General features: G+C 47.6%; 1 long non-coding RNA gene across 1 annotated transcript; it reads left to right on the top strand.

Moving 5' to 3' along the window:
• Positions 1-2,923: 2,923 nt before the first annotated feature.
• LOC115317312 lies at positions 2,924-3,516 on the top strand. Its single transcript, XR_003918024.3, has 2 exons — positions 2,924-2,959; positions 3,365-3,516. It is a non-coding gene; the product is annotated as an uncharacterized LOC115317312 (long non-coding RNA).
• The last annotated feature ends 6,481 nt before the right edge of the window (positions 3,517-9,997 follow it).

The raw sequence follows: 9,997 nt of genomic DNA, 5'->3' as shown, positions 1-9,997 counted from the left end.
CGTGAAAAGGATTGGTAATTTTTAACAAGATGTTTTGTCTCTTCCAGTTGTACCAAAAAGTGCATAAGGGGTGGACATTACTTAACCATCATTTCAATCCTGGGGACATGGAGTCATTGCTAACCAGGACCGGTCACTGCTAGCCAAAACAAGACTTCATAGGTGCATATCAGGTTAGTACTTTTTTCTGGTATTTATTTTTTTATTTTAACGAGAAAACCTTGAAATGTAGAACAGTAATTCTTTCAGAATATACATAGTTTCTAATTTCCAGAGAATTGAGCTCATCTTTCTGAAGTTCCAAATCAAAAGCACAGGCTGTAACCTATTTTTGCCAAACATCTTGCAGTTTTGTTGGTTTGCTTTTCATAATGAACGATTCAACTCTGTTGGTGCAAGGGCATCGATAGATTTCTGGAACCATTAAACACAGATGGAGCACCTTATCTGGCGTGTGGCTTGTTAAAGGGATACTGAACCGAAATTTGAATTTCGCGAAATAAGGCTCTAGAAGCGTTGAACAGGACTCTACGAACTCCAAAACATTACTCGTACATCGATATCTCAAACAGATCGCTGCACTTTTGGAAAAGAAGGGCACGATCAAGCGAGGTCTTTGACATCACTGTTCTCCGGGAGAATTTGAGAATGAGGGGAAGCGGCCTCGCTTCTCTCCTCCTCGCTTCGGTTCACCAGCTTGACACGGGACGTAGCGAGGAGGAGAGGGAATAACAATCGTGACGTGCCTTGTCTCGTCGGCCTCCTCGGCCGGGCACTTCTTTTCTAAAAATATGGCGATCCGTTAGAGATATCGCTGTATGAGTGATGTTCTTGGGTTTTGCACCGTCCCGCCTATCTGTCCAGCCTTGTTTTGTGAGTTCAAATTTTCTGTTCAGTATCCCTTTAACCTCGAGGTGTATGTCCTATGCCTTCTTCCAGGTGCTGGGCATGTTGAGTTTGCGATCCTTTACCCTTACTCCGAGTGCAGCAACTATACTCTGTGTTTCACAATAACTTGACGAGCTGTGGAGGCTGCGGCCTTCCCGACCCAATAAGAGCGTCGAAGCAAGGCACGTGACAGCAACCCCATGGTTGAGGTCGCTGTCGAATCGCTTGGTTGAGATTGCTGTCGAATCGTTTTTACGAATCGCCTACAATTGCTGAAAAAGTAGGTCCCGTAAACAATTCCGGTAAAGTGTAAACACATTGGAATCTATATGGAGATCCCACTGCATCGCAAAAATTAGAACCCGCGAATTATTTCAAAACTTCAGCTTCGACCTTAATTGCGAAATATGGAGCCCGCGAAAAATAAGTCTGCAGTAAGCACAAATAAAGTTATTTCCTTATGAATTCCAGGATTTGAGTGTTTCTGGCTTACATTTGTCTAGTCTAAACTAAAATTTTGTGCTTAATGGACTGCAGGGATGATTTACTTAACTAAAAGTTCCTGTTCATGCATAGAATAATTTATTAATTATACTATACTAAGATTATGTGGCTACACTTCCATTAAAGGTGTAGGGAAACGAAATTTCAGCGCTCATTTTCTAGCTTTAATGTGTTGCATGTTGCACCCTAACCTCAAAATCACCAGTGTTCCGTTGAAAAGCACAAGAAAACTAATTTTAAGGGGGAACACTACTCCGGAAGGCTAACTTTTGAACCGATTGTCTTATTTGCATGAAATTTGCAGGGTGTACTCAGGGCACTGGACAAAGATGCCGTGGAAATGTTCAACCCTATAAATTTATCCCACGATGAGTTACATAAAAGTTCATAATAAAAAAAGTGTATCTGCTGAGGAAAGCTATTGTTTAGAAAGGGTAATGAAAATGGCCAGTTTTTTTTGCTGGAACATACAGCAGAATACTTGCTTCAGACAACTATGAAAAGAAATTTCAAAAATTATAAAATTTATTCACAAAAAAAAAAAATATGGAAAAAAATATTTTTTTTGGTGTACATTTGATTAAAAGAAATATAAACTTTTCATAACAAAAGAGCAGAAAAATGCAGAAAGTAAGTTCACAGTCGTGTTCTCCAGAAAATTTCGATATAGAAAAACCAAAATATATCTGCACGCATAATTTGATAATGAAATGATAGCTTCCCTGAACTGATATTTGACACTGAAAAGTGAACCTGAGATAAATGCACTTGAAGTTTCATGATAACGCTTTAAAAATTAATTTTTGCGTCTTAAATGTCAGAAATTCTTTCCACCATTGTAGGTGATGTCTTCTTGAAACGTCTTCTGATATACTGACATTGCTTTCAGCTATTTTCCCTTGTGGATGACGAGTGCTACGCAGTGCAGCACACCTCACCAACATATAAAGAATAATTTTTTGTGACACTGTTTGTTAGCGCACATTGACAAGGCTTTGTGAGAGTGTTTTTTGTCATCCATACATGCCAAAACTTTGAAAGTTCTAAATATGCATTTTTTAAAAAAAAAGGTGCAATTCAAGGTAGTGTCCCCCCTTAAAGCTAAATAAACGACTTTCAATGTGCACCTGGTGGATGCATTCTGTTATGATCGGCCACCCAGAGAGCAGGTTCGGCTTCCTGGCAGCGCCATCGACCTCCCATCGACTAACCAGAGTCTCGGGCTCGGCATTCTGGCGCCGCCGAACATGCTGACCGACGCGGCGTGGGTGGGGTGCAGCTTCCGAGCGACGCCGAGCGGGCCACCCGGCACAGCGGGAGCTGACCCCCCTGACACCCCGCTGAGAAACAGAGGCCCGCTTCCTCTGCCTTCGGACCGGGTGCTAACGAACGATGGAGACAAGTGGAGACGTTTGGGTCTCGGCGTATGATCGGGACAGCTGCCTGTTCCTGCGTTCTTCTGGGAAACGGGACGAGAGGGATGCTTGGACCGGGGTGTGACCACGTGGGAGGTCTGCGTCCCGGGAGACTGCAGAGACGTCCCGTGGTGACGAAAGTTGTATGCTATGTAAGTTGACGAAAGTTGTATGTTATGTATTTTCCGTCATGCGGTGATGTATTGCCTTGATAAATGTTTGTGATTGTTTTCAAAATGTGAAAGTTGCAGAAGGTAGATGATTTTAAATATTAGGTCAGTCATAAAATTTAAGTCAATAGACCCTTTTCCAACGTCAGTGCGAACGCCTGTCCGCCATTGCTTGCTCTCATACTCTGAGCATATACTGAAAGCGAGCCCTGCGTCAGCGTTCAGCGAGAACTCAGATCCAGTCACGCACTTCGTGAGCAAGCAGTACTGACAGCCATTGTTGCTTGATAGACTTTTGAAAAGGGTTTACTGACTAGATTGATATTGTACAAATTATTTTACGAGAACATGTAATGTGACTGTCGGTTTTGTTTACATTACTTTCAGATGCCCCGACGGAGGTGCGTCAGCCTGTGACCAACTGGGAAAGCAGATGCAGCTCGCCTCAAAGAATTGCCTCATTAGCATGCACGAGCTACTTCAAAGCCTGAGACTGGAGGACAAATAAACGAGCCTGCGGGTGGAATGCATGTTCACAATTTCTCGAAGTTCGAGCATTTCTCTGTGCCTGCACTTTCTGCTATCTGGCATAGGCTTTAAAAGGAAAGTGTTTCCCTGCTGAACTTCATGTTTCACTGATGAGTGAACCATGTGGTTAACACGATCGATATACACCAATACGCGGCTCTGACGTAACGTTGCTACGGTGGCGCTGCTACTGTTAGGGCGCATGTGCAGACGCTTTACGTCACGTGAATGTCGCTCTTGCGCACACGCAGTGCTTGCACCTCGTGTAGAAACTGAATTTGTTCACACCTCGTGAAAGCTTGTTGGTAAATAGTGCGTTGGCCTATAGATCATATCAACGATTTAAACTGCATGAACAATATCATCCATAACAACCATAGGCCATACAAACCATATGGACCATACAAACCGTACCAACCCGTATCAACCATATGACCCGTACCAACCGTATGAACCATATGACCCGTACCAACCGTATGAACCATATGACCCATACGAACCATATGACCCGTACCAACCGTATGACCCGTACCAACCGTATGACCCGTATCCCATAACGCTATATGAAGACCCGTATGGAAAATTCATATGGTTTTTTTCAGTAGGGAAGCGAGGTAACGTCAATGTAACTACCCGTTTCGACCTTAGAAATGCAACGTGAACGCAACTCCTTCCAAGGTTGAGAAGGAACAAGAAACGAGCTTTCGTTCCTGTTTTAGGGGAACGCGTACAACACTGGCCCCTAGTGCATTACTTAATAACTAGTTAGTGAAAATCCCTTGACAATTAGGGCTGCCTCCTTGTTTTTATAATTCTTCAGTGCCTGAAAGTATTTTGCAAACTCCAAAAACGCAAACGGAAGTTCCAATCGTCTCGATCGAACGTGATTACTATGCGCATGCAAAAGTAAAAATACTTCATTAGAAAAAAAAAATGAAGAGCGCAGTTCTAAAATTGCATACATATAAAACAACGTAGCCTAAGTCTACGCGAAATAGGCAAAAGGATCCAAAATCATTATCCCCCCCCCCAAAGAAAAAGAAACACACACACACACAAAGTACAACTATATACAAAAAGACTTTCGCGAAACTATCAGGCGCCGTCTGAACATCCTGAGACGAGCAGGTGCAACGAAGGGTATACCCATAGAGGACTGTACGCGTGCCTGCGCACGCGCGGGTCTGGCCCGCGCGGTAGTGAATCGGCAGTCATTACGCTAAGCAAGGTGCCCGACAGTCTCCGTTAAGGATCGAGGATTTGCATATCGAAAGGCCTCCCACCTGTGTGTGTGTGTGTGTGTGTGAGTGTGTGTATGTGTGTATGTGTCTGTGTGCGTGCGTGCGTGCGTGCGTGTGTGCGTGTGTATGTGTCTGTGTGCGTGTGTGTGTGTGTGTGTGTGTGTGTGTGTGTGTGTGCAGTGTGTGCGTGCGTTTGTGTGTGCGCGAGCCGTTCCGAACCGCCGTCAAAGATTGCCGGAGCGCCATGCAAACAGAAGGCGAGAAAACCTGGCCCGTACGCTTTGCTGAATGCGCAAAAGAAGAGCCTCTCTTCGACCGTAATGAGTCTTGAGCCGATGCAGTTGACTTTCGGGCGGCCCATAAAACCCCTGATTGGGCCGCCCCCCTGCCAGGCGCTCGCGAGAATCCGGCAGAAGTTGGCTGAATGGGTGACTTCGAGAAAAAGCGTGCAATCTACGCTTCGTTTCATGTGTCACGTTCAACGCCATCGAGGGCGCAGGCGCGAGAGCTACGTTAGAAAAACGCTTTGTTTTCACGGGCACTTATGCGCAGAAGAGGCCTCGGACGTGACGGAGCCTTGACAGATGCTGGTTTTTCTAACCGATAAAAACTGCTGGAACCGATGCAACGGTAATGGCAGTCTTACACTTATTTAGTTCCCTTTACGTGACTGGAGTCCGTTTACTCCCTTAATAGATAAACAAGGTTTATTGTCCAAACATTGAGAGCTTTTTCGGTGTAAATTTTACTCTTACTCTTGTTGTGTCGGCGTATGCAGAGTCCAAGTTCGTCCGCTTCTTTTGCAGGGGTTGTGATGACGTCAAAACGCCGATCTGTGATTGGCTCTCACTGAAGGGTAGTGGACAGACCTCGAGGCAGCTTGGTTTGAGGTCTACCCACTATCCTTCAGTCAGAGCCAATCAGAGCTCGGCGCTCTGACGTCATCACAACCCCCGCAAAAGAAGCAGACGAACTTGCTCTCCGCATTGCATTGTCTTGCATCTTTATAAGTTCATGCTCAAGTTCGCCTGTCTGCTATCACGTGTGCCCTGACTAGATAACCGCTCTGTCCTATCACTTGATTCTGGCATCTTGGCGTTTGACTGCGTCCATGAAGCAATAAGCCTGGCTGCCCTAGCTGACGTATGTAGTATGCTTCCCCCATGCAGAGTGTTTTGTACAGCGATAGCTTTCAATGGGACGCCTTACGGTTTTGCGCCGTCGACCGCGTTCCATATCGACGCAGGCTGTTTTCGGCACTCCGCCAAAACGTTCCATGGGCTGCTAATAACAAGATAACAAGCAAGCAAGATAACATGCATGGTCATGCATGGTAGCAATATAACATGCCTGGACAGTAAAAACAGTCCCTGCCGGGCAATCTGGCAGTGCACTGGTCATAGGCGCCGACTACGAGGCGGAGAGGGGGGGGGGGGGGGGGCTCGGAGGTTCTCCCCTTTCCCCCGAAATTTTCAGGGGGGTGCCGAGACGCGGAAAATATGGTACATGTAATTTTTCAATTACGCTCATTCATACAAAATGATGGTAGAAGGGTGCGACTAGCGGAACGATCGATATAATCCGTACGCCAAACGCCGAGGGCCGGGAATCGGCCGTCCGAGCGGTCACATTTTGTCCGCGCAAAGCAGAGTTGAGTGGCGCATTCGTTTCTTACACCTTTCTGCATGATAATGATCAAAACAACACGTGCACCCTATTTTCAACCACAAAGAGTTACTACACTTCACTCTTACTCACTTATTAAAACCATATCCGAACATAGACCTTCGGTCAGAACTGTTTCTCGCTACCACCGCTGGGGGATTCTTTTCGGCTTCTGGTTGGCCAAGAAAGCATGCCAAGCCCTCTTTCCGAATCTGCCGCACGCCCTGGCTCTGCCCGCGCCTCCCCATTGACCAAACTTTTTACATATACGGCTCTGGTGTCGTCCGGGGGTCTCTAGTCTGAACGTATGGCGAAAACGCCGGCGAGGAATTCGGCGGCCGTGAGTGGCCGGCGTCGCGCTTGACCTCGGCGCCGACCAATCACGGCGGTCGAAATAACAACCGACTTTTTCGTCAAGTGCCCAGATTAGAGCCCCAGACCGGATCATCATATGGTCACTTTTGGGAAGCGGGCATATCAGGCGCCGTACACATGAACGCTGAGACTGGCACTGCGTGGGTTGAGAATGAGCTATAGGATCTCCGCTTCCCGCACGCGTTCATCCTTCCTTCGTGTTTTGATTGCGCGTGCGCATCGAAAGTGCCCTGGTTGCAACAATCGCATCGAAAGCTGCAGCTTTGACAGCGGGCAGACGAAAGGGATTACAGGCACGAAGCAGACGCCGCCACGTAGCCGACCGAACAGACGATGAGAACAGCGTCGACGCGCAAAGCAGTCTGCGAATGAGTAGTTCTTCTGGCGTCGCTCAGAGCATGACTTCATCCCAAAGTCAATGCAGCGACACTTACTTGGAACTATAAGCCAGGCTTCCATACAGACCGCTTTACATGCGGTTACCCCTCGCTTCATTCCGCTCCGCAAAGTACATGCGAACCCGCTATACCCGGAACTCTAAAGCCAAGGCCATCAGCGCGCAGGCGCAGTAGGGGCTTCTTCTTTGCAGAGGGCTTAGCGGAGGGGGAAATGCGGTCTACGAAAACTCCTTACTAGGGATTGTTCGTAGGTCGTTCGCAAGAGCTTTACGTTGCTAGCGGGAGCCCGTGCCTTCACGTTGAGGACGTATGAGCAGTGAGCACACGTCCCGCAGAGTCCGTAGTCCGCAACTTACGATCTGCGAAAAGTTGATCATCCTTTCTCAGGTTCCAGCTTGCGCCATGACTCGGCGGATTCTCTCTCCGGGCGACCACTTTCTTTACAAAAAATGCTGGCTTCAGTCTCTGCGTTCGTGTGTGCGTCCGTACAGGAGACAGATTGCTCGTTTCCTTGGTGACGCTGACCAGCAGAACTACTCAATCGTGCAAAAAGAGACGGGGGTGTGACGAGATCAGAGGTTCGTGCTTGGGATCTTTCACCGTACTTCTTACGCGGAGGGCTGATTTATGTTTGACCAACCCTACACAAAAACAAAAATGTTTCTAGCTTTGAATTTCGACTACGTTTTTTTACGGCAACGTGGGGCTAAACTATCAATATGCCAAAATACTTCATAGGTGGCAGGCACGTAGCCAGTGAGAAGGTGGCCCATGGGCCCCTCCGGGAGGCACTCACTTGATCGAATGACGTTTTAGCGAACGCCCACGTTTCACCGAATGACACTTTAGCGAATAGTCGGACGCCGCCAAGAGGCGTTTTCGGGTGGGCCAAATGGGTTCACATTTTTGTAATGAGGCGCCGCAGACTGTCGCCGCGAAGCGGCGTAAAGCGCAGCGCGGCGGGTGGGTTAACGCGCGCCCCCGTTATTCGCTAAACCGTCCATTCGCTCAAAAGTCGCTGTTCGCAAAAATGTCATTCGCTCATGTGATATGGACCCGCCCCCCCCCCCTAAATCTTCCACTTTGCTGGGGCCTCCTCTCCCCCCTCCCCATCATAAAGCATTTTGTCATGGGCGTCCCCCCCCCCCCCCGCGAACCAAAATCCTGGCTACGTGCCTGATAGGCGGTGTCTACAGTGAGGGATTCAGAGGGGGGGGGGGGGGGGGAGAGGGAGGGGGAAGGGGGAGGGGAGCGGGAAGGGGGCAAGGGGCTCGGATGTTCTGACTTGGGACGTGGAAACGGGGGAGGAGGAGGGGGGATAGGAGTTTATGATACGCTGACCAACACTTGCCCCCCCCCCCCCCCCTGCCCCCTCTGGAAATATGTGCGTCTGCCCCTGGGTGTCTATTGACTCTTCAGAATGTCAGCATTATTTTAAATACTAAAACCTAATTTTATGGGTGGGGTGACCTTCCGACATAAAACATGACTGACAATGTTAAATTTGTTGAGATCGTAAAATGTAATAAACATAAACATTCAACTTCTTGAAACTTTGCCTGCTTGATGTTGGGAATTTCAGTTTGATAATCGGATCAGTGAAATGCACAGTCGAGTGCAATTTTAGATATCTCGGACATCCGTCGATTTTTTTTTTCATGTTGTTTTAGAGAAATGGATTTAAAAATATACTTCCAGTCATGTTTCAGATTTGTTTGGCGCAAGCCTTGTGAAGAACACTAAGTCATACGTCAAATGTGTCGTTAGTTGTTTAAAGAGCTGCCAGCTTGACGTTAGTCTGCCAAAGTTTCTGGCCACATTTTTATTTGAAGAGAAAAGTACACTTAGAAGCCAACGAGCTGTTTACAAAGAGCGAACGCAGGAGACGAGATGAGGCGAGGAGGGAGTCCATTTCTCTCAGACGTTCGCTCTGCTAAGTGGAAAGTTGGACAACCTTGCGGGAAGGGCTTGTCCTGCTTTTCTTCACCTGCAACTATTTTTAGAGCGCAGCTCTTAGGCCCCCGTTTCCGGCATGAGCGGCGTCGGCGTCGCCGTCGGCGTAACTGCGCGGTGCATTATGGGTAAATTTGCCCGCTAAATTTAGAGAAAAAATTTGCCCGCTGCATCTAGCGAAAGCATTTCCCCGCTAAATCTAGGGGAAACATTTCCCCGCTAAATCTGGCGGAAAACTTTCCCCATTAGATCTAGAGCAAAAATTTCTCCGGGAGTCACGTGACTCCCCCCCCCCCCCCCCCCCCCGAGGTTACGTGACCTCAGGGAGCGGGTCATGTAACCTTGGGGGTCACGTGAACCCCCCCCCCCCCCCCTAGGTCAGGAAGACGTTCCGCGAAGACGTTCCTTTCTACCAACTTTCTAACAACTTGTATGTCAGTGTTGGCGAAATCGAGCGGGCCCACCGACTTGGCGTGAAGAAAGCTGGTTTGAACAGGCTTATTGTGGTTAAGTTCCTGAATTTCAAAAACAAAGACGAAATTATTAGAAACGCGTACAAACTAAACGACTCTGCGTTGCGTGGCGTTTGGATTGAGGAAGATGTTTCACCAAACATTCAACTAATTAGGAAGAAGCTACGCGATTTCGCAAAGCTACGGTTTGGGGTCAGCAATTTCAGCCTTTATTACGATAAACTGCTGGTAAATAATACTTTTTTATCGATATGACGCAGGCAGCGATATGGTGGTAGAAAGTATAAGGACCCCGTCGACACCGCGCACCTCACCAAACACCTGACGGGAAGCTAGTAAAAACAACAAAGGCAAGATAGTATCTCGGGAACGGCTTTCTTTCATTCT

Source organism: Ixodes scapularis, unplaced genomic scaffold, assembly GCF_016920785.2.
Source record: "Ixodes scapularis isolate PalLabHiFi unplaced genomic scaffold, ASM1692078v2 PGA_scaffold1__304_contigs__length_218370807, whole genome shotgun sequence".
Taxonomy (NCBI): domain Eukaryota; kingdom Metazoa; phylum Arthropoda; class Arachnida; order Ixodida; family Ixodidae; genus Ixodes; species Ixodes scapularis.
This window is presented reverse-complemented; position numbering and strand designations above follow the sequence as displayed.